At 43.0% G+C, this 25,773-nt stretch overlaps 2 protein-coding genes across 2 annotated transcripts in view; one reads left to right on the top strand and one right to left on the bottom strand.

The window, feature by feature from the left end:
* LOC124593934 overlaps positions 1-23,418 on the bottom strand; it is a 278,695-nt gene extending 255,277 nt beyond the window's left edge. Inside the window, exon 1 of the mRNA XM_047132283.1 lies at positions 23,305-23,418. The gene's annotated coding sequence lies outside the window, so the exon portion shown is untranslated. The remainder of the gene's footprint in view (positions 1-23,304) is intronic.
* The window catches only part of LOC124593933 (serpin B6-like), a 220,069-nt gene that overhangs the window by 58,834 nt on the left and 135,462 nt on the right, over positions 1-25,773 (top strand). The window lies entirely within an intron of this gene.

Raw genomic sequence — 25,773 nt, 5'->3', positions numbered from 1 at the left:
CTGAGACTTAGCTGTTCTATCTGCATACCACATACTTTTTGCCTTCCTAATAACATTTTTAAGCACCTTACAATACTGTTTGTAATGGGCTGCTGCATTTAGATTTTGACTGTTTGTAACGTTTTGATATAATTGCCACTTTGTTCTACAAGATATTCTTATCCCTCTAGTCAGCCACCCAGGCTGCCTGTTTGTGCTAGTACCCTGTTTTGAACGTTCTAACGGAAAGCTACTTTCAAAGAGCATGAGAAAAGTCTTGAGAAAAGCATTATATTTATCGTCTACTGTATCAGCGCTATAAACATCTTGCCACTCTTGTTCCTTTATATGGTTTACAAAGGTCTCTACAGCAACTGGATCAGCTTTCCTGAACAGCTGATGAGTATATTTAACACGTGTTGCAGCACAAAAATCTTTTAAAGTTAAAATTTGTGCATCATGATCTGAAAGGCCATTCATCTTTTTGCTAACAGAATGCCCTTCTAGTAATGAGGAATGAACAAAAATGTTGTCTATGGTTGTTCTACTGTTCCCTTGCACTCTCGTTGCATAAGATTATATGAATTAAAGAGGACCACCAGCATCCTCTTCCTTGCACAATCACTTATACAATTAATATTGAAGTCACCACATATAACTAACTTTTTGTATTTCCTATAAAGTGAACCAAGAACCTCCTCTAGCTTTAACAAAAATGTTGTGAAATTGGAGTCTGGGGATCTATCAATAACAACAGTTAGAAGTTTAGCTCCGTTACATTTCACCACAGCTGCACAACATTCAAACACCTTTTCAGTGCAATACTTTGAAACATCAATTGACTCAAATGGGATGCCGTTTTTCACATACATGCCTACTCCCCCACACCGCAAAGAGCTCCTCTAAAAGCTGCCAGCCAACCTGTATCCTGGTAAAGGAAGCCTCTAAATTATCTCCTTATTTAAGAAGTGTTCAGATATACCAATAATTTCAGAGTCAACATCTATAAGCAGTTCACTAACTTTATTTCTAATACCTTGTATATTTTGATGAAATATACTAATTCCTTCATTACTCGGATACTTAAGCTTTGTCAAAAGTGATCCCCTCGTTAGAGAGACTTCCTTTAAGCAGGAATACCTATCAGCTGACTTCAATCTAAAAAAGGTGCAGCTCTAACACCCACTACTGCAGGAATTTTCCCGTGAGTGATCCCACCAACCCCACCTATGCTGTCACCTATAAGCTTTACCAACCTCCCCTTCCGATACCTGTTGAGGTGCAGGCCATGTCTAGTGAAACCCGTCCTGCTGATAGACTCCACCGACACCACTGAAATGTGACCCATGCTTTCTGTCATCGGCGCACCCCCGAGTCTCATGTTATTACGCCTGACGGCTGCATTAAGATGAGGCAGATCGTGACGCTGAAACAGTTCCACGAAATGCACATTCGTGTTGCCAGTCTGAGTGGCTATCTTTTCCAGGTCACCATCCATGTTATACTCCCCATCCCTACCAATACTATTACCAGCCCCACCTACAATCACCACCTGATCCTCTTTAATAAAATCCCTACATAACCCCCCTATGTTAACAGTCACCTGAGCCAACCCTGCATTAGGCTTCACAATGCTGGTGACCTGGTACTCACTCCCCAGCACTTCCTGCAACTGCTGGCCTACACCTCTGCCATGAGAACTACCTAACAGCAGAACCTTCTTCTTCCTCTTCGACTTTGCAACTGTTCTAGGCACAGTAAATACTGAGGTCTGCTGCATACTTCCTACATCTACAGCTACTAGAGATTCCTCTCCACTAGACTCTGACAGTTGGTCATATCTATTGTAAACACCAATAGTAAAACTATCTGAAAATCTTCTTCTCCTAGCAGATCTCTTGCCAACAGCCAGCTCCCATTCCCCAACCCCCTTCTCCCTCCTCATCCTATCTAGCTCCTCCTGTGCGTTTTTCAACTGCACCTGAAGGGCACAGATCTTACGCTCCTGCTCCTCTATCAACTTACTCTTGCTACATAACCTGCAGTTCCAGGAGAGGATCTCACCAGAATGCCCACTGACTTCCCCACTGCATTCCCCCAGGTGAAAATACTTCGAACAAGTCTCACACCGCAATCCACTACTCACGAACCTACGGCAAAGCCCACACTTCTCACTCATGGTAAAATTTTACTTTTTCTAAGTTCCGCTACTACAATAAGAAGATGTTAAAAACCTGACTACAATAATCACAAACTTACTCTACAAGGGAAGTAACTACTATTATTAACAGTATTTTAATATTATTGATTGGCGACTCCATAGTGTCATGTGCACTACGACCAGATAATGGGTATACTTGGAAGGAGAGACAGCATTGGTCGTATATTTTTGTTTATTATCGCAATAATAAACAAAAATCGATTATCGCGATAATAAACAAAAATATTCTACCAATGCTGTCTCTCCTTCCAAGTATTTTAATAAACAACAAATGTGAATATAACAAAAGACTAATACAGAAAGAGAACCAAACGTCTAATGACACAGTAACGAAGCTGAAAACAGTTCCCAAAAGGTTCTTCTGAAATTATTTCACCAGAAAACACCAAGAACACTGGTTGAAGACTACTAAAGTTCCTAAATAAACCACTATACACAAACAATTAATTAGTACCTAGCTTTCGATGCGCCGCTACAGCTGCAACTGGTCAGCACGGAATGTAAACACAGGCAAGAGGTTAAGTTGCTCGATACTAAACACTCACAAATATCAGGTCACAACACAAGAAAGGCAGAGGTGAATGAAGAAACAACTAATACGTCACTTATATAGTTAATATTATCACAAAAACCGTTAAAATATGTATCTGAAACCTAAAAATATATGAAAACTTAGAGAGCTATCTCACACGCAGTCACTCGCTTATGACGTCACACCAAAAAGGCGGAAAATTCTTCCGTTGCACATGGAATGTTGGAAGATTGTTGAATGAGCTTACCTGAGGAAAGCAGTGTGCTGCGTCGGTCAATGAAACAAAACCAGGTAACAACTTAGTAATTAGTGTGACTCTTCACACAAAGAATTAGTAAAAAGGGGCCTTAAATTTTAATGTAATTGGTCAGAATGCATCCGTGCCTGATTTCAGTTGAATCGATGAGCTGGAGAAGGGGTGATGTCCACTTTGTTTTTCAGGTTACGTTTCCCGGCGATAACTGAGATTTTGTATGCGTCATTTGGTATAACAAGATGGAATATCCCATCAACAGCAGTGCTCGTTAGAGGGGTATTGACATACAGAAGGGGCCATGTCCAGATAAATTTGCATATGGTGGACCTGTTCCAACAAGAAAGAAGAAACTAGATGACGTAAAGAAAATTCTACAGCACAAACCTTACGAGCAGAAACCATTTAATAACAGTATCTGCCAGTGAACAGCGAAGGATGGACAAGATAAAGATGAAGTATACCAACCATTATCTGCTTTGCTATATTTTGATTGTGGCTGTATTTTTGGATACATTATGCTTAGTTGATTGGTTGGTTAATTTGAGGGAGGGGACCAAACAACGAGGATCTCGGTCCCAGCGGGTTAGGGAAAGGACGGGGAAGGAAGTCGGCCGTGCCCTTTGAAAGGAACCATCCCAGTATTTGCCTGAAGCGATTTAGGAAAATCACGGAAAACCTAAATCAGGATGGCCGGACGCGGGTTTGAACCGTCGTCATCCCGAATGCGAGTCCAGTGTGCTAATCACTGCGTCACGTCCCTCGGTGGTACATTATCAATAAACCTGTATCCTTATAAAGCAGACATTACTTAATTTCAACCATCTGCTGTTTTAAGGAATACTAAGTACTTAGTTATTTTAGATTGACACACTGATATATATGAAGCGCAACCCGTAGGCTTGGCCAGCATCAGCATTCATGTTGAAACACGCATTTCGCCCGGTGTTCCCATAGTTTTGTCCAGCCGCTGTAGTTGCTGCCTCCTGCAACTACACCTTGCAATCGACCGTGCGGCACAAGCGTAGATACGCAATTACAGACGTTTAGAGACAAGCGACCGTAAAACTATTGACGTGCTGTCACAGCAATTTCCGGTACACTGTGACTCCGCTCCCTAAGGCAAAAAGACGCCGGTGGGATTTTAATCTGCATCCTCTCTACCCACGGTACATCCTGTTTTGTCTTTCGCCGACGGCAAGGCTGACCACAAAACCACAAACGCTCTGTCAGGTTTGGTGACAGGATACTAAGGTGCGGAAGCGGCCGAAGTAATACAAACAACGCAGATAAATCCCTGATATCTGTAACTTGTATGCAGAGATGTGCATAGCCTTTTAAAATTTTCTAAATTTGCGACATAGCATGCATATTGGTTTTACGAATTGACGGGTTACTCTTGCGGCCGACACGCTCAGGTACATTCTGGTAGATTTGATTTTAGATGTGGTGTAACAGCAGCGTTACGTATCAAACGTTATATGTAAATGACGTATGTTCTTCAGCTCTTGTCTATCAGGAGATGGTTATATGGAACTGGAACTTATCATAATATTAGAAATATATGTAATCTAGCCTGACAACAAAAGCTGTTGAATTCTCAAGGCCATCAATTTTTCTTTAGCTGTAATAAATGGAAAGTTCAAAATTGAAGGAGAGTCACAGACAAACTGAGAAGAGCATGAAGGTATGCATATTAATGAAACTCGCATGAAATGTCTTCGTTTTCCTCATGATATTGTGCTGTTCGTCCCCAGCGCAGTGAATTTGAAAGTGTTTGTGAAAATCAGTTACAGCATGACTAAAATAATGTGCATTATACGATCAAAAGCGTACGGACACCGCTACGTACTGTGGAACTCATCACCAGATGTCACCAGAGGCGCACCTGCCGATATAAAAGGAGGCGGGTAGTAGTATTGTGTTGTCAGTAGAGAAGCAGTGTGAAATCTTATGGGACTTAACTGCTAAGGTCATCAGTCCCTACGCTTACACACTACTTAACCTAAATTATCCTAAGGACAAACACACACACACCCATGCCCGACGGAGGACTCGAACCTCCGCTGGGACCAGCCGCACAGTCCATGACTGCAGCGCCTGAGACCGCTCGGCTAATCCCGCGCGGCAGACAAGCAATGGCAGCATGAGAACGGATCGCTCACGAGACATCAGTGACTTCTGACGTGGACCGGTCACTTCTCACATGTGTAACAAATCCTTTAGGGCCATTTCAATCCTTCTAAAACTACCCAAGTCAAATATTGGTGATGTAACAGTGAAGTGGAAACGCGAAGGAACAATGACAAAGTTAAACCAAGACAAGACAAACCTCATGTACTGGCCGACAGGGACCGCTTAGCGCTGCGGAGGGTGGTTCTAAAAAGTCGCATGCTACTAGCACTCGAGATAGGGAGTGAAAAAGAATGGGGGTGCAATGGTCGAGCAGCCCCTCATAGGCCGCACAGGTGTGTAGTCAGTGCCAAGTGGCACTTGAGATACTGTGCAGAGCGACGGCTTTGGACACTGGAGGACTGGAAACAAATTATTTGGAGCGATGATTCACGCTGTACCCTGTGACAATTCTGTGGAAGGCTTTGGGTTGGGCGAATACCTGGAGAGCATCACTTACCACCATGTGTAGTGCCAACAGTGGTGATACTGTACTGTTATGCTTTTCGTGATTAGGGTGTGGTCCCCTCATTCCGGTCAACAAAACGCTAAATGCAGGAGGCTATGAGCACATTTTAGACTATTGTGTACTGCGTACAGCAGACGAACAATTTGCAGACGATGAGTGTTTGTCAGCATGACAACGCACTCAGTCATAAAGCACCATCTGTGAGGAGGTATTTGTGGACAGTAAAGTTTCTGAAAAAGACTGACCTGGCCAGCCACCCGATGTCAACCTAATGGAATACCTCTGGGACGAGCCTGAACGTCGGCTTCGCTCCAGGCTCCTGCGACCAACAACACTAGCATCTCTGGTTTCGGTTCTCGACGCAGAATGGGCTGCCTTTCCTCTACAGACATTCAGATGTCTAACCGAAAACGTCCCGGGCCGAGTTCAATCTATCATAAAGACGAAGGGTGTACACTGCCAATATTAATGTCAACTAACAGGTGGCCCGATGCTTTCATCAGATAGTCTATAATCAACACATCGACAGGAAAGCAGCACTGAAAAACAATGAAGTCATATTACCAGTTGATGAGTTTTTGAATTTTGGGCTGAACAGCTAAATAAATAAAAATAAGAGTAAAATTGTGACATCTGAAATTTTCCCGGCGTATATCTTCTTCCAGTAATTCCCTGGTTTGCAGCCGGATCCCATCAACATTCTGCTGCGATATTTCGGCCCAGAGACGTCTGGCCATCCTCAGTGAGTAGACGTAGCCCTGAAGAGACATAATGCAGTCATGGTATTGTAGCGAATTCCGCGCATGAGAATCGTACTGGGGAGGAGATGGTTCAGGATATCCACAAACTGGATAAATTACGTGAGAAAAGAGCCAGGTTACTGTGCTCACTTAATTTGCTTTTGAAATGTAGAGGCAATAATTTGATTCCAATGTTTGCTAGAGTTGTTCACTTTTTTAATAGTGTTGCTGCAAATAAGATTAAGCTCAGGGAAAGTATGGCCTTGGTTAGAGAACGAATCCGCTTTACACGTCGAGAGTTAGAGGTGATTTCCAAGGATTTATTTTATTTACATCTGAAGATTACGGCAAGATGCCCCCCCCCCCCCCCCCTAGTTGGGTTGGATTGATTGTGTAACTTGGTCCAAGGCGGACTGGGCCCACAGGGATAGTGCAAATAGACAAAGTACTAAGTTTAATTGTATCGTATGGAGGTGTGATTACACATGTCAATCACATCGCGATTACGGGCAGCATGGGGTTCACGCCTGAGCCTCAGGACGTGCGCTAGCAGCGCATGTGGAGTGTTTCAAGCGTCAACTTCGCGTCTCAATATCTCGGGATGTAATGGGAATATTGCGATGCAATCAACGCCATTGTGTATGTGCTTAGTCATGCTATGGATTGCTGAAGAAAAAATATAGGAGGTCCATTTAAAAAACATAAGTTTGTGTTAAAAAACACATATGCTTTCGTTTTAGAATGTTTCCAAATACGTACATTCATGGGCCCCAGCCCTACATTGATACCGTGAAAGTCGTTTTCCAATAGCTGTTATTATTCCAGAGATATTTTGGGTGGACAAGATAGCTGGGAAACCCTGTATATGAAGTACTGTAAGAAGTTCTTGTGGGTTGATGGGTTTGATATAAGATGAAGTGGGAGAACGTTTTTATATGTAGTTGGGGCAGGTATAATTTGATTTTCATGACTGCCGTTAACCGCTGATGATATGAATCAAAGCCTCACAATACTTACAATAGTGCAAATAACGGCGTCGGTTGATTGACAGTGCAATTTAAAGAGGCTCTGTGGAACGATAATTCACGGCAATTGGGAGGAAGACGGGTGTACTTCTTTTAACCTAGCCAGGAAACGATAGGATTTGTTTTACTTGGTCATGCTACTGTTCATTTGCCACTAATGTTAAGAACGAATGCGCTTATGTCTTATAGAAATGCAAGCAGATAGTCTACGGAGCAGTGGAGGAAGGTTTAATGAAGAGACAAGTCAGCATTTTAAGCTCGATGTGTTGTATGAATATCAAGAGATCAGATGGAAACCCAGTTCTAAGCAAAGAAGGGAAAGCAGAAAGGTGGAAGGATTGTATAGAGGGTCTATACAAGGGCGATGTACTTGAGTACAATATTATGGAAATGGAAGAGGATGTAGATGAAGATGAAATGAGAGATATGATACTGCGTGAAGAGTTTGACAGAGCAATGAATGACCTGAGTCGAAACAAGGCCCCGGGAGTAGACAACATTCCATTAGAACTACTGACAGCCTTGGGAGAGCCAGTCCTAACAAAACTCTACCATCTGGTGAGCAAGATGTGAGACAGGCGAAATACCCTCAGACTTCAAGAAGAATATAATAATTCCAATCCCAAAGAAAGCAGGGGTTGACAGATGTGAAAATTACCGAACTATCAGTTTAATAAGCCACTAACACGAATTCTTTACGGACGAATGGAAAAACTGGTAGAAGCCGACCTCGCGGAAGATCAGTTTGGATTCCGTAGAAATGTTGGAACACGTGAGGCAATCAATACTGACCCTACGACTTATCTTAGAAAATAGATTAAGGAAAGGCAAACCTACGTTTCTAACATTTGTAGACTTAGAAAAAGCTTTTGACAATGTTGACTGGGATACTCTCTTTCAAATTCTGAAGGTGGCAGGGATAAAATACGGGGAGCGAAAGGCCATTTACACTTTGTGCAGAAACCAGAGATGGCAGTTATGAGTCGAGACAGGGTTGTAGCCTATCCCAGATGTTATTAAATCTGTATATTGAGCAAGCAGCAAAGGAAACAAAAGAAAAATTCGGAGTAGGTATTAAAATCCATGGAGAAGAAATAAAAACTTTGAGGTTAGCCGATGACATTGTAACTCTGTCAGAGAGAGCAAAGGACTTGGAAGAGCATTTCAACGGAATGGATAGTGTCTTGAAAGGAGGGTATAAGATGAACATCAACGAAAGCAAAACGAGGATAATGGAATGTAGTCGAATTAAGTCGGGTGATGCTGAGGGAATTAGATTAGGAGATGAGACGCTCAAAGTGGTAAAGGAGTTTTGCTATTTGGAGAGTAAAATAACTGATGATGGTCGAAGTAGAGAGGAATTTTCTGAAGAAGAGAAATTTGTTAACATCGAGTATAGATCTATGTGTCAGGAAGTCGTTTCTGAAAGTATTTGTATGGAGTGTAGCCATGTATGGAAGTGAAACGTGGACGATAAATAGTTTGGATGAGGAGAGAATAGAAGCTTTCGAAATGTGGTGCTACAGAAGAATGCTGAAGATTAGATGGGTAGATCACATAACTAATGAGGAAGTATTGAATAGGATTGGGGAGACGAGATGTTTGTGGCACAACTTGACTAGAAGAAGGGATCGGTTGGTAGGACATGTTCTGAGGCATCAAGGGATCACCAATTTAGTATTGGAGGGCAGCGTGGAGGGTAAAAATCGTAGAGGGAGACCAGGAGATGAATACACTAAGCAGATTCAAAAGGATGTAGGTTGCAGTAAGTGCTGGGAGATGAAGAAGCTTGCACAGGATAGAGTAGCATGGAGAGCTGCATCAAACCAGTCTCAGGACTGAAGACCACAACAACAACAACGTGTTGAGGTGACAGTGAAAAGTGATGGGAGTGGTGTGCTGACGTCAAATTGTTTTTGCTGATACCATTAATTCCGAGCGATTGTGAAAGAAAATGACGTATTTATATAAAGATCCACACTGTGCCAACTGTTTGGAACGGGGTCGTCCCAGTCTCAGCATAATCACTCTGTTATCCTCAAAGCAATAATCATTACGTCGTAGTTCGAGGAGAGTGAAGTAGGTTTTTCTGCACTCGCCTACAGAAACATACAATTTGAAGTCTATCGCACATCTTTGAGGTGTAATAGAGCCTCTTTGTCAGATCACCCCGTCGAGACACACGGTAACGCATTCGGGTTGAATGGAAGCAAATTTCATCTCCTGTCTACAGAAACTTAATACAAAATCTTTGCCGATCACTAAACACTGCTACACTAATAAATTAAGTTTGTACACGTTGTTAGTTAAAGCAAGTGTGTTTGCAACGAATGAAAATTTTACCAATGAATCAATGTATTGAACTGCTCATGGTTTGAGGAGTGATGGTTGTAGAAGGAGCATGATCATTGGTCCTTATCGTAATAGCACCTCGTTCGAATTACATACTGCTTCATAATGAACTCAATTAATTTGCGAAATCTACGCACATTTACTGGATTAATACAAACGTAACGCCTTTCCTTACTCCACCTGATCTCCATCCGTCAGTCTACAACCCAGAGGAAGATGGATTTGACTTCCCGCAATCCAAAGCGCACGTTCAGTTTCGGTATTCACGATCTGTATACTGTACACAAGAGTGCAACTAGTAATACGAGCAATGTTGGCATCAATTCGAGTGGCGAATCTAAATCATGTTCCTCAGGTTTATTACAGCAGTGTTGGTTTGACTTCACCCGCTATACGCAGCTCTCGAGGTCTGTGACCGGTAAACATCAGACAGGAAGTGTTCGCGGCATTGTGTACTGCCATGGCGTGTTTGAAAGGGTTACGGCATCCGTCTACGTTCCAACCACGTCACCGAGCGAGGTAACGCAATGGTTAATTCAGTCTACCCGTATTGAAGGAAAGTGGAGTAAAGACTCCGTCTAGGAACTTCTGTAATTTTCCTACCTAACTACAAGCGAATGCTGGGATGATTCCACATACATACGACTGCCGATTACCTACCTACCATTTTCGAACGTCATTAATATTTTCCATATTGGACGGATGCCTTTGTTTATATACGTCATTTAGTACTTGTTAGGGAACTCCAGTGACCTATAATTTCGACCAATTAGAAGTATGTAAAGATTTTAAATCGGTAACCTCATGCGACCGGTCAGTTAAGATGTAAACTGTGTGGATGTTGCAAAATATGGCGTATCTCTACAGCCATATAATGTGTAATTATATAAAGAATTCCTTATACTTGTCTTTCACCACATAACAAAACCCCAATTCAACTCTGTACCGGTGTACGCCTTAGCCAGCACACCGGTCGGCGCTGGGAAATATTGTATAGCAGGCGCTGAACTGGGCGCGCCTGTGACAAGGGAAGATCAAGACACGCGTCCAGGCTGCGCGCCTGTAACACCCATGGGCTTCGAGCTTATAGGCCGCCACCGCCGACCTAACTGTCTCAGTCTCTCAATGTCAGTGCCTCAGTACGTCGCGTCAGGACCCAGTTCACATTACATCTCAATACGTCGCGCTGTGCTCTAGTCTTCATCAGTGACAGTCGTCGCCTCGCACCTTAGCTAGCTGCGAAGAAGCGTTAGTCATTGCATGTAGCTGTGATATGGACACCGACAAGATTCAAGAATTAGTACATGTTGTTGTTAACCTCAGAACTTCAGACTGGACATCATTGAAGTTAAGTACTTAATTGATTCATGTAATAAAGTGTATTTTAACCATGTGTGAATTTTGTGTTGTAGTGAGAGGAAACCGGCCACCCACCTATCATACCACCCTCCCCTCATCCAGCGAGGAGCCACAAAACGTTACAAGAGGGCACAGCCATAACAAACACATCAGATAAGATTTGAAGTACATGAAACGTAAGTACAAGAAGCGACAGAAATATAAGGGATGTCATTTGCTTATTTGTATAAATAAAATATTACATTAAATATTGGTGTTGGTTTCGGCTCATTTTTCAAAGTACAAGTACAAGCAGCCACTTAGTCGTTACATCAAAGATACATTTGGAGAAAAGCCATATAGGCAGAGAAAAAAATATTCACTCACTATAGTTCGTTCCACTTAAAACTAGTCAGTCAATATGATAGCGTTAAATGCCTAATGAAAACCGTCGCCTGTTTTCTGTTTACCGAGCAAAACAAAAAAAGTATCCTCTAGCTATCCATTATATCACATATGGTACTTTCATTCAAATTATATTCGTTCGCAGAATGCTCTGCACTGAAGATGGACTCTGGAGAATAACCGCATCAGCTGTTTGTTATTTGCAGATCAACAGACAGGTCTTAGGAGTAACAAGCAACTATTAGGTTCCGAGCAGTCAAGCATTCCTTTACAAAGGGGAATTCACACTATTACAGGTTTCAGCGTAATCCGATATCACTGTACTGTATAAAGTCTGATTCGCGTCCCTAGAGGATAAACATTATTACGGTAAGGAGAAAACGTCTCGTCTGCTATGCGGATGGCACTGACATCAAGTGAAACGTGTTTTAGTTGCGTTGATTCATGCCCGCCACAAACCATAGGTCTTTCCAGGACAGTAACTGTACTGCATGGGAAGGGTATCTGCGAAGAGGCCAGACAAGCATGTGGTTCCTGAAGAGGGGCGGCAACGTTTTTTTAGCAATTGCAGGGGCAACAGAATGGAAGATTGGCTGGTTATAACATCAGACAACGTGGTCATTCTATGTTGAAACTGCGAACTGCTTCATTAAGGAGAAACTACAGCTATTATATTTCTCGAGGTCACTAAGCATGTTAAAGTGAATTTCCAGCTAACAAATGGCTCTGAAATGTACTTTAAAACGAAGTACAGGACATATCTGCCACCTGATAGTTGATCTTAGTAAACAACCAACATGGCGGAGTAAGTAGTTTCTGGTGACAATTAGGAGGGCTTATACAAGCCTGTTGATAAAGTTTTCAACAATGACAATGAAGTAAGTTATTTCTCTTCCAGATTTCTCTTCAGATTCTGAAAATCACAAGCAGTTCTGAAAGTAGTGATGAAAGTGAAAAGAAGAAAAAGGTCACAAAAACGGGTGTTGCCTGCTACTCAACAGCAAGAAGTGGTAGTGAAAGTGCATGGCAGTGTAAAAAAAATGTGGCGTTGCTCTACATTCAGATTGCAGTTTTGACGCCAGCCATGCCCAATAATAATTTTAGGTGATATATATTAAATCTGACCTCACAACAACCAATATGGCATTTAAATACGATGTCAATGCGTTAAGGTCCATTTAAATGAAACATAAATTGGTTGCCAAATATTATTACGATATTTAACACACGTAAGGCATAAAACATTATTGTATTAATATTTTTGTTTGTGTCTGTGAGAAATTTTAATTGCAACCTGACTTAAGCACAATTACTCTGGTGTGACCTCATGAGTGGTAGCGGTTTCATAAGTGGTAACATATGAGTACAGTACACGATTAGTTCTGTTGTATTGCATACGCATAGCCGTGATGTATTTTGGAAAAGTTTGCTGTATGAGTCGCTGCACCTGAAAATGTGCTGGGAAGTCCCCATATCGACTGTGCAGTAAAGGAATTAAAAACCATCCTTGCAGCCAGAGGCTAATTTACTTATAATTGCATATCATCACTCGACTGTCGCCCCACCACCCACAACTACGGGAAGTCAAAAAGAAAAAAAAAATATTCTTCTTCGTTCAGGATAACTAAACTGACGAATATGAAGTGCTAATCTTTGGAACATCGGACCAGAAATTGCACTCTCTGATATCCACTTATTATCACGAGCAAATAAATTTGTGGATGTTCTACTGAAAAAAAAACGAAGGAAGGCTAGGGTTTAACATACCATCGAGGACGAAGTAATTGGAAAGTGAGAATATGCCCGAAATGTCAAAGGAGGGGGCAGGAATCCGGCCGTGTCCTACTCAAACGAAGGTATTTGGCTTAAGCATTCCAGACAGGCCAAGCAAAACCCAAATCTGGCTGGCTGGAAGTGGAACTGAACCTCCGGCCTCCTACTTGCGAGACCAGCCTCTGTCCCACCACGGCGCCTCGAAGCCAATGACAGCTAAAGACAACCATTTTACGTTATTTATCATCATCAATAGCTGTCCCCAGTCTTGAAACGCAATGTATTTTTCCTGTTATTTCCTAGATCAATCATCTACTATTCGCTGCGGTGTTAAAGTTGCATCTCGAGTGCCAACGCGTCAATTTACACTGCGCAACAGAGTTAAAGGGTCAGTTTTTTGAATCCCCGTAATTCCAATTCATTACGACGCTTAAGTTTGAAATTTGGCCCGAAGGTGCGTACAACCTTTCTCTGTAATGGTGCAAAAGCATGCCTCCCTGCGGCGTCACCCTCGGATTCAGCTACGCTTCAAACAGTATGGATTCGACACACTCGAAAAGGAAAAAAGAAACCACAGCTCAAAGTTCATGTGACCTGCAAGCTGGATTGATGATGTCACATTGGCACCAAACTTCACCAGAATTCTGCCCAATGGCACCGTGGACGTGGCCCTCTTCCTCAAATTTCACTCCTTCTTTTGACGCCTGTGCAATGGAAGTTAGACCCGCAACGACCCCACCGGGAGGGGGGGGGGGGGGGGGGGGGGGCGGCGAGACATTGGCACATGCGTGAAATAAACGGCAAAGGATCAATCTAAGACCACCCAGTTCTGGAAACCCTCGGTGGCACCTACCTGCTTTTGATGAGCACCTTAAAAACTTACCTGTCCAGACAGCATCCGATACGAGAGTAACAGACGCCTGCATGCAAGCTAAGACGAATGGAATATTCCAGAATTTGAAACACGAACAGCTGCTAGCATGAGTTTCTTAGAAGTAGATACCTTAGGCGTTGCGAAGCAACTCAAATCGCTTGATACGAGCAAGTCTTCAGATCCAGATTGTATACCGATTAGGTTCCTTTTGATTACGCTGATACAATTGCTCCCTACTTAGCAATCATATACAACCGCTCGCTCACCGATAGATCTGTACCTACAGATTGGAAAATTGCGCAGGTCGCACCAGTGTTTAAGAAGGGTAGCAGGAGTAATCCATCGAACTACAGACCTATATCATTGACATCGGTTTGCAGTAGGGTTTTGGAGCATATACTGTATTCAAACATTATGAAGCACCTCGAAGGGAACGATCTATTGATACGTAATCAGCATGGTTTCAGAAAACATCGTTCTTGTGCAACGCAGCTAGCTCTTAATTCGCACGAAGTAATGGCCGCTATCGACAGGGGATCTCAAGTTGATTCCGTGTTTCTGGATTTCCGGAAGGCTTTTGACACAAGCGACTTCTAATCAAGCTGCGGGCCTATGGGGTATCGTCTCATTTGTGCGACTGGATTCGTGATTTCCTGTCAAGAAGGTCGCAGTTCGTAGTAATAGACGGCAAATCATCGAGTAAAACTGAAGGGATATCAGGTGTTCCCCAGGGAAGCGTCCTGGGACCTCTGCTGTTCCTGATGTATATAAATGATCTGGGTGACAATCTGAGCAGTTCTCTTAGGTTGTTCGCAGATGATGCTGTAATTTACCGTCTAGTAAGCTCATCTGAAGACCAGTATCAGTTGCAAGCCGATTTAGAAAAGATTGCTGTGTGGTGTGGAAGGTGGCAGTTGACGCTAAATAACGAAAAGTGTGAGGTGATCCACATGAGTTCCAAAAGAAATCCGTTGGAATTCGATTACACGATAAATAGTACAGTTCTCAAGGCTGTCAATTCAACTAAGTACCTGGGTGTTAAAATTACGAGCAACTTCAGTTGGAAAGACCACATAGATAATATTGTGGGGAAGGCGAGCCAAAGGTTACGTTTCATTGGCAGGACACTTAGAAGATGCAACAAGTCCACTAAAGAGACAGCTTACACTACACTCGTTCGTCCTCTGTTAGAATATTGCTGCGCGGTGTGGGATCCTTACCAGGTGGGATTGACTGAGGATATCGAAAGGGTGCCAAAAAGGGCAGCTCGTTTTGTATTATCACGTAATAGGGGAGAGAGTGTGGCGGATATGATACGCGAGTTGGGATGGAAGTCATTAAAGCAAAGACGTTGTTCGTCGCGGCGAAATCTATTTACGAAATTTCAGCCACCAACTTTCTCTTCCGAATGCGAAAATATTTTGTTGAGCCCAACCTGCATAGGTAGGAATGATCATCAAAATAAAATAAGACAAATCAGAGCTCGAACAGAAAGGTTTAGGTGTTCGTTTTTCCCGCGCACTGTTCGGGAGTGGAATGGTAGAGAGATAGTGTGATTGTGGTTCGATGAACCCTCTGCCAAGCACTTAAATGCGAATTGCAGAGTAATCATGTAGATGTAGATGTACGGTGCTGCTCTCTCGCAGTTACACCGTTGCCCTTGCACCTGCTGAGAACACAAAGAAGCAGGGCTGAAAAAGCATAAACTCCCTTAGCTGCTTCGGATGACGTTCTAATTGTGTCGTCTTTTTTTTAACATTTCCTAGGGGTTCCAAACTGTACATGAAAGCAAAAATTGCGGTCTCGCTGGGCTCCAAACGGCTGCGACCACGTTCTATAGTGATGCAACCCCTCAGTATCTTTAGAGAAGGGGTGAAACGCCCGTGCGTGCTAACAGTGTCAAAGATTGCGAAGAACGTGTTCCTGTTCCTCATCGCAGTGCGAATTGTCGTTTTCGAAATGTGCAGGAACAAACGCCAAAGGGAAACAGGTGGTTTCCTTGAAATCCTTTATGTCACCAACTGAGGCCCCTTCGTGCCACTTATGAACGGCGCTGTGTCCGGAGTGTTTTCCTCATAAGAAAACTGCTTGATTTCAATGCTGTTCGTTGCTGTTCTAACCTCTATTGCACAGGCGTCAAAAGAAATAGTGAAATTTGAGTAAGAGGGCCACGTCCACGGTGCCATTGGGCAGAATTCTGGTGAAGTTTGGTGCCAATGTGACATCATCAACCCAAATTGCAGGTCACATGAACTCTGAGCTGTGGCTTTTTTTTTCTTTTCGTGTGTGTCGAATCCATACTGTTTGAAGCGTAGCTGAATCCGAGAGTGACGCCGCAGGGGGGCATGCTTTTGCACCATTACAGAGAAAGGTTGTACGCACCTTCGGGCCAAATTCCAAACTTAAGCGTCGCGATGAGTGGGAATTACGGGGTTTCAAAAAAGTGATCATGACTTGGATCAGCTCCAAACATTGTCACAGGACATCAGCGAGAGATGCGGATTTTGTGACCCGACAGGATACTTGCAGCAGGAGACTCGTGGAATTCAGGGGTCTGATTAGCACTATTTATTTGTGACCAGACTAACTACTACACTGAAGGCTCATTCTAAACATTGGAAAAAGCAAAGGAGGCAATTAGTTGCACAACAGAAGTAAGAGTCTGAAGCCATTGGGACGGATGCTAACGGAGGTAGCGAACACTAGCAGCACTTTAAGTACAAATTTGGCTCAAATGGCTCTGAGCACTATGGGACTCAACTGCTGAGGTCATTAGTCCCCTAGAACTGAGAACTAGTTAAACCTAACTAACCTAAGGACATCACAAACATCCATGCCCGAGGCAGGATTCGAACCTGCGACCGTAGCGGTCTTGCGGTTCCAGACTGCAGCGCCTTTAACCGCACGGCCACTTCGGCCGGCTAAGTACAAATTTGAGAGCAGCACTCCAAGTGAGTAAACCGGACATGTCGGAGCTTACCGAGGCTGGCCACGAGCGACACCGAGTCGGCGCCCCAGCGTTCTGACTGTGAACTTCTGTCTGAATACAGAAACACGGGTTTTTAAAGAATCATGGCGGAGCACCATTTCTGCCTTCCTGTAGTCGACCTGCTAATCCACTGACACTTGACAAGCTTCAGCCAATCTGGTGAGTCGTTCTGCACGTCCAGGACGCCACTGGCCAGCCACATTTAGGTTCCCCCCGTACTTCTACCCGGTAGGTATGTAGGTTCAAATGGCTCTGAGTATTATGGGACTTAACATCTGAGGTCATCAGTCCCCTAGAACTTAGAACTACTTAAACCTAACTAACCTAAGGGCATCACACACATCCATGCCCGAGGCAGGATTCGAACCTGCGACCGTAGCGGTCGCGCGGTTCCAGACTGTAGCGACTAGAACCGCTCTGCAATTTTTACAGCTCTAGTCTTACTATTTATCTCTGGTAACCTAAACGCTACCACTTTTGCCTGCTCTCTGCATTGTATCTCGGATTTCGTACCTTGGAATGCCCTTGATGGCTTCAAATTGCCTGAAGTGTAATAACGTACAAGTCATTATTTCGTCAAGATACGACACGATCACGCCATAGGAGGATGCGAAATACGAGGGATGATAAATCATAAGCGTCCTTTGATGCTTCGGATCACGTTCAAATTTCGTCGAATGTTTTTTAACGGTGCCTAGTGGTTCCTGGTTCCTACTTGTACATGAGAGCTTAAATCGTGGTCGCGCTGCTCTCCAAAGGAGTCACATCACGTTTAATGGGGATGCAGTCCCTCAATACCTTTAGGGAAGGGTTGGAAGTCCGAGGGTGCCGGCAGTGCCAAACGTTGTGAAGAATGTCTTCTTGCTCCTCATTGCAATGCTAACTGTCGTTGCGACCGCGAAATGTGTACGAACAAAAGCCGCTTGCAAACAGGTGGATTCCTTGGGACCCTTTGTGTCACCCTCTGAGGCCTCTTCGTGCCACTTCTGAACGGCGCTGTGTCCGGAGTGTTTTCCTCGGCCACTCATAAGAAAACTGGTAGATTTCAATGCTGGCTGTTGCGGTTCTAACCTCCATTGCAGAGGCGTCAAAAGAAGAGGTGAATTTTGGCTAAGAGGGGCTGTGACAACATTCTCACGTCCAGCGTGACGTTGGGCGGAATTGCGGTGAAGTTTGGCTCCAATGTGACATCATTAACCCACTTTACACGTCACATGAACTTTTGAGCCCTGGCCTTTTTTTCACATGTGTCGACAGCTTGCTGTTTGAAGCGTCGCCGGGACCAAGGGTGACGTCACGCGGCGGCACGCTTTTGCACCGTTACAGAGCTGTACGCATCTTTGAACCAACTTTCAAACTTAAGCGTTGCAGGAGGCGGGAATTAAAGGGGTTTCGAAAAAGTGACCCTTTAATTCTGTTGCGTAGTGTATTACTTACGAAGTCTTCGAGCCACTCACATATCTGGAAATCTGCTCTCTACGCCCATACCTTCTTTAACAGTCTGCAGTGTGGCACCCAGTCCAACGCTTTTCGGAAATCTAGGAATAAGGAATCTGCCTGTTGCCCTTAATACATGGTTCGCAGGCTAATTCTGAGGACATAGAAAACCACTTAGGCAGTAATTAAGCTTTTGAAATGAATCACTGTTGTGTTTAAGGTCAAGAAATGCAAAGTGATTCCCACAAGGACGCACTAGTCTCAGGTTACAACGTCAGCATCAAGCTTCTGGAGGCTGTCACATTCTTTAAATCTCTAGGATAAATATTGCGAGACAGCAAGAATTAGGTCGAAAACACATAGAATCAGAGGAAGGGGAATGCAAAAGGAAGACCCAGATTTTTCGGAAGGGTTCTAGGGAAATGTAGTGCAGCTGTAAAGGATCGCAGGCAAGACTTCCAGTGTTCGGGGTCCTTTTCCAGTAGGCGTGACGGCCGACACCGAACGAATACGGAAATCCGCTTCCAGGAAAGTGACAGGTCGCTATAGCATGTATGAAAGTGTAACAGGCCTGCATGGGTAACTTAAATGGGACGGTCTGAAAGAACAGCAACGTTATTCTTGTGAAACCCTCTTGAATACGAAAACTATGCGACAGTTCTACAGTTTCCAGGCATTTGCTGTAGAGATTAAAATAGTGGAACTAGCTTAAAGAATGCTAAGAATTATGAAATACTTGCCAAGTACTTTGAGCTGCTTTTTACCCACCCATAAAAAACGTAAGTTATAATTTACATACGGAAATTATGGAAAATCTGCCAACCAGCAATGATGAAATAAGGAAGTAATTAAAATACTAAAAAATAATAATACTATTACATAGTGTACAGAAGTTCTGAACTTTTAATAAGGTACCAACAAAAGTTAGAAAGTATCTACAAATAATCTGTGAAGAAACATGTAATACAGATGAGATCCTAGAACAATGGAAAGTGACAATAATTGATTCATCCGTAAGAAAAGTGAGAAACAAAATGTCATATTCCGTTTTCGACTTGCTAATACTGTAGACTCGAAATGTTTGCTGAATAGAACAGACTTGACAGTTGGATGAATGTCAGTTCGGTTTAGAATTTACACACCTTGTGTGAAGCAATTCGTCACAGACTACTGAATTTCAATAACATGTTCATAACTTCAGTCCATTTTAACAAAGGTAATCTGCTTAATACATGGATCGTTTACAGGTACAAACAAAGCTTCAGACCACCCTATGGCCGAAATATCAAAACCCTTACAAATAAATACAAGAAAAAGGTAAGGTGATGATTCATTTCCCCTACCCTTCAGTGGCATTCTAGAGAAAATGTTAGGAAGCTCAAATGGAAAATTCTCCCAACATTGAAGTTTACCGGTGGCGGCCGAACTTCCCTGAATGGGGCCTCCCCCCCCCCCCCCCCCCCCCAATGATGCCATACGCTCATTTCATTTTTACGTGTAATTTCGGTGAAATAGTAGGAATCTCACTTGTTGATAATTTCGCTATACTTCCTTAAACTTTTACAAATTCTGAATTGCAAGTCAATTTCTTGAAGAAGGGAGCCAACAAAAGTAGATTTAAGAATGTCTGTGCAAAAACCAATTTTTTTTTATGAACAATAGTCAGATATTGGTCAAAATATGCTTCTCTATTGTATTTACGGACTGGTTCAGCAACAATAACACACTTTTCAGATTTTAGCTAAGAAAAGTTCCCTTGCACAGGATGAAAATGATTAGCTAATAGCTCTCCTTAGTGTCGCCACTTCCTGTAACTACTTCTCTTTTAACAACTGCGTATGTATGCAAAAAGATGGGTTAGCCATGGGCAGTTGTTTAGCGGGTCATCAAGCAGACATATTCATCCACAGTTAAGAATGCAGTTATTTTAAGCAGAAATATTCTACTACTGTAGATATGTCGATGATATTTCTATCATTTTTAACGGTCCGGGTGAAGATGCAAGTACCGTTGTGGACGAATTTTGTGGCTTTCCCCCTAAACTAACTTTAACGCGCCAACTAATGGCATCAAATCTGTCATTGAAGTATTGGGATTTAAAACTTCAATTAATGGAAGGGCGCATTAAAAACGACATTTTTCTCAGACCTACAAAAAGTAATGCTGTTATCAGTGCAATCTCGCGTCACACAGTAGCTGATAAACACAGTTTCTTTTTGTCCATGGTTGATCGAGCTACTAGTACTCAGCCAAGTCACGAATCTTTAAAACTTGAAATCGATAATCTGAAATATATCGAATACTCTAAGAGTTATAGCCCCAGTCTTGTAGATAGGAAGCGCCACTCGAAATTAGCCAGTGTGAATAATGTTCTCCACCTTTCTTATAATACGTCTGAGTGTACTTTCATCACTTTTCCACTTGTGGGTAACGTTCCATACAGACTTCTAGATCTGCTTAAGAAGATGTGTTAGAACCTCTTATTTCACCCGGTATCGGATTCAGTATCAACTCATCCATGACAAACTACCTGGTAGATATCGCGTTGCTAATTCCGAGGTCTACAAACTAACATGTGCCTAATGCTCTCGTGCATACGCCGGACAAAAGGGACGCGGGGTTGGAAAGCGTCTTCGTGAGCATTTACCTACTATGAGGGGCACTGTGGGAAACAGTTGTTTGTTTGCGGAGCTCTAAGGGTTATCGGGCATGATGGACCAACAATAGATTCTTTACAAATCCTACACGTGGCAACTAAGGGTAAAAAGCTAATACTACTAGAGGAATTTGAAAAAACCAAATTTTTGAAGCATTCGGAAGATTTAAGTCTCAATGTGCAACTTACCTCTAAGGATAACTTTTTTTATCACTCTTTGATGACAGCTTTAGAAAAATGTCACTAGGTGGTTCCTCTATGGCTAAATAACCATCAACAGGATTTCCGTGTGTCACTCGCCACTATGACATTGTGTTTACGCTTTTGATTTTCAACTTCATATATGTCTTAACAACTTTTAATGTATTATGTATGAACTATTAGTTTATTTAATCTGTGTACTTCCGGCACTATCTTGTACCATTGTTTTTAATTATCCATCAATACGTAAATGATGGCCACATACCAAGCACAACTAGCGCCACCCGCTTGACGCATACAATCAGCATTTCGTTCGTGTAAGGTCAGCACGCGGCCGCTGTCGCAGCCAACACGCTGCCCGTCGCAGTTATTGTCGACTATTGTGCGTTACGCCCGTTCACCGTAACCGTAACCACAACCGGTTTTCTCCATGATTTGGTGAGTGTGACTGTCTAACAGTTTCTGGTTAGGTTCTTCATGTCCATAGATACGTAAAGCCTTTGTACTAGTTATTTGTTTTAGAAGGAATTTTTCTACAAATTTATTTGCCTTTTAAGTCACCTGGATTTAAATTTGACGACTCCGGTTACGCTACATTCAATGTTTGCGTTTTGACTAGTGTGGTTTCCGCTGTCTAAGGCAAGTTTGTTTTATAATTTACTTAAGTCAGTAGCAACTTAGTTGGGGCTGCGTTATTGTTAATTTACAGAAATTCTGAAGATGCGCCACTAGTGGCGAAACGCGTCAGTTTTAAAATAAATACTTGCAACAGAGACTCCATAATTATTTTGGAAAAAAAATAAAGGTCAAATGTAAATGGCGAAAGAACTGAATTATTTGCAATAAGTAATTCATAAAAATATTTAGAAAAGTTTTCTGTTTAGTTGCAGACAGACAAGATGGAAAAAGGCTATTGTACCACAAGGCGAATTTACCACAATGCGAAATGTTAGTTTACCGAATTGAAAATAAGCATTACAATACAGTAATCATATCACAATCCACATACGCAATAAATGCATAATGTTCAATAACTTGGAAAAACAGTAAGTCTTGTAAAGAACAATTGTATAGAAAATGAGTCTTCTAAAAACGATGGACTCCTGGAAACTGGGAACTAATATTTACATGCATGGGAAAACGGAAACTTTAAAAATGGTTCAAATGGCTCTGAGCACTATGGGACCTAACTGCTGAGTTCATCAGTCGCCTAGAACTAGAACTTCTTAAACCTAACTAACCTAAGGACATCACACACATCCATGCCCGAGGGAGGATTCGAACCTGCGACCGTAGCGGTCGCGGGTTTCCAGACTGTAGCGCCTAGAACCGCTCGGCCACTCAGGCCGGCGGAAACTTTAAAAGAAACCATTTAGAAAGAGAAGATATTCTTTGGTTATTTGAGTATAATGATGCGAGAATTGAATGCGGGAGGGGAAAACAAACAAGTTTTTAAAGGTCGGACAGCAGGTAGAAGACACTCAGGGAAGTAATGAAGGAATACTGTAGAAACACATTAGAAACCAACTGAGTATGAAGGCCTTGACGAGAAATGAAGAAAAAGAGAAATGAGAATTTAGAAGGTAACAGGTTTTATTTAGACAAGAGCATTGTTGCACAAGTGGTCCGTCCACGTTCAGTTATTGCTCGACGTTTAGTTTGTGGCAGAGAGCGCCCTTTCCGAGTACTTGCGCTAAACGCGGAGCAATGCCGGAGCATATTTTGACGCTATCTCGGTCTGTCTGTTTACTGGTGCCGTCTGCGACTACACGCAACTGTGCCGCAGACTTTCTTGTTGTCCAGAAACAGGGCGCCACGCCACTGCAGCTGTTAAGTGGCGCCAGCAGCAGTGTGAGGTGTGCAGAAGTTGGCGGTGCGCGCTACTCACCTATTAACAGCTACAGTAGCTGCCTTCTGCCGCCACACGTCTGGTCGCGTAGCAGCCGACGCGAGGTGTGAGAGGTGCCGCGGAGTTCTGTCAGGTGGCAGCACCGGCGTTCACGTCTGCGCCTCAGTGAGGCAACTAGCTGCTGCGAGCCCGCAGTACTGTACGACGCCACGCCATTCACCGCTCACCGCCTGCGTACGGCGTACGTCAGCTGAGAGCATCGCCTTGAGATCGGGCCGACAGATTAGATAACTCCAGCCGCCGTTATCAGGTGCCTCAACCTGTAAATGGGACCGTAAGGCCACTTTATAGCGCACGGTATTCTTCTCGACCACGGCGGTAAAAAGTATAACTAATCCGGTCATTGGCCTCGCCGGAGCACTCGTAGTTCAAGAAGACTTCTCACCATTCGTGGCAACCACAAATGCTTGCGCAAGCCTAACATTGAGTTGTTCGATCACTGCGCACTGTTAGGGTGGATGCGACCGGACAGACGACGTGATTTTCACATGCTCTGTTCGCTACGTCGGTTTCTTATTTACTGGTAACGACAGTGCCTCTCTTCACATGTCAAATACCTATAATCATTTCATAACCGTAATACAAAATCTCATCTGTCAATCATCTTGGCTTGTCAAGGCGCAAAGCATACAACACTCGTTTTCTGCAGAAATCTTGAACGTATTCTCAGAACAAATTTCTTTGAGATGGAAAAACTTCTGTTCGGGATTCAGCATTGTTTTAGAAAGCATTCCTCGTGCGAAACCTAGCCTGCCCTTTTCTCACGTGACATCCTGCGAACTATGGATGAACGACAACAGGTGGATTCTATATTCCTATACAGTATTTTCAGAAAGCTTTTGACACGGTGCCCCACTTATGGCGGAATAAATAAAAAAAAATTAAATTTATTGATTTTTTGAAAAGAAAAAAATATGGATATGGAACTTTAACTTTAGAATTTTTGAAAGGCTTTTATGGACTGTAAGGGCTGGCTTTGAATGCTGACAAATTCAGTGCTGATTGAATTTTGCCTGAAATATAATGTACATTTCCGATTAACAATATTTTGGAATTTTACTTCGTTGTCGATTTATTCAGAGTTCTCACCTTAAACATTGGTCGCCATAAATTTTCTTCTCTTTGTTGACCGTTCGTATCTTCCTAAGGTGGCGTCGGCTTCTTTAGCGAAGACAGTTGAGCGAAGTACTACAATCCCACGTCGGTTGAAATAATTCTCGTAAGACTGGAATATTTTTCACTATTTTATTCACGAGACAATAAGACTTTTCTTACTCTCGTCGCACAAATCATTAATACTGACAATATGGCTGACTTGATGCACACTTAAAAAAAAAAAAAAAAAACGCATCGTCACATACAAGTAACAAGCGAGAGTTTTTTGGCTCCTTCTTGGAGTACGAAACAAAAGTGAATCAAATATGGGCAGTACAGATATTATTTTCTACATTCCTCTTAATTTAATCTTATGCGCAGAATTTGAAGTATTGTATCTCTCTGCGTCGTAATGTGACATTACACACTGCAGGCTGTTAACGAATGTACGAGTGTACGAAAGTGGTTCCTAGCTATGTGAGTGGCTTGATTACTTCTTAAGTAATACAATCCAGTAAGCTGTCCTCGACTGCGAGTGTCCATCACACACATGGGGTGCCCCAGGGAAGTGACAGGACCACTCTCATTCTACGTATACATAAATGATCTAACAGACAAGGTGAGCAGCAATCTGCGGTTGTTAGCTGATGATGCTGCAGTGTACGGGAAGCAGTCGTCGTTGAGTGACTGAAGGAGGATACGAGATGACTTAAACGAAATATCTAGTTCGTTTAGTGGACAGTTTGCTGCAAATGTAGAAAAATGTAAGTTAACGTAAATGAGTACGAAAAACGATCGCATATAATGTTTGAATATAGCATTAGTAGTGTACTGCTTGACACATCACGTCGATTAAATTCTTTCTTTCTTTCTTTCTTTCTTGGGGCCTTGTCCCGCTCCAACGCGGTGTCGGCTTTGTTATTACGGATCTGGCAGTGTTAATTGCAGAGGATGGCCAGATGCCCTTCCTGCCGCCACCCCGAACCCCCCGGGACGGAAGTAGTGTACCCCAGCTGTCTGCGTCTAGTGTAAGTCATGAAATAGTGCGAATATCTTCAAATGTCTTTGAGTCGTGTAACGGAGGCGGAACTTGGGGACCAGCCCGGTGTTCACCTAGCGGGATGTGGAAAACCGCCTAAAAACCACATCTAGGCTGGCCGGCATACCGGCCCTCGTCGTTAATCCGCAGGACAGATTCGATCCGGGGCCGGCGCGCCTATCCGAGTCCAGGAAGCAGCGCATTAGCGCTCTCGGCTACCCTGGCGGGTCACATCACGTCGATTAAATATCTAGGCGTAACGTTGCCATGCGGTATGAAAGGGAACACACACACGTAAGGATGGTGGTAGGGAA

Source organism: Schistocerca americana, chromosome 2 (genome assembly GCF_021461395.2).
Source record: "Schistocerca americana isolate TAMUIC-IGC-003095 chromosome 2, iqSchAmer2.1, whole genome shotgun sequence".
NCBI lineage: Eukaryota > Metazoa > Arthropoda > Insecta > Orthoptera > Acrididae > Schistocerca > Schistocerca americana.
This window is presented reverse-complemented; position numbering and strand designations above follow the sequence as displayed.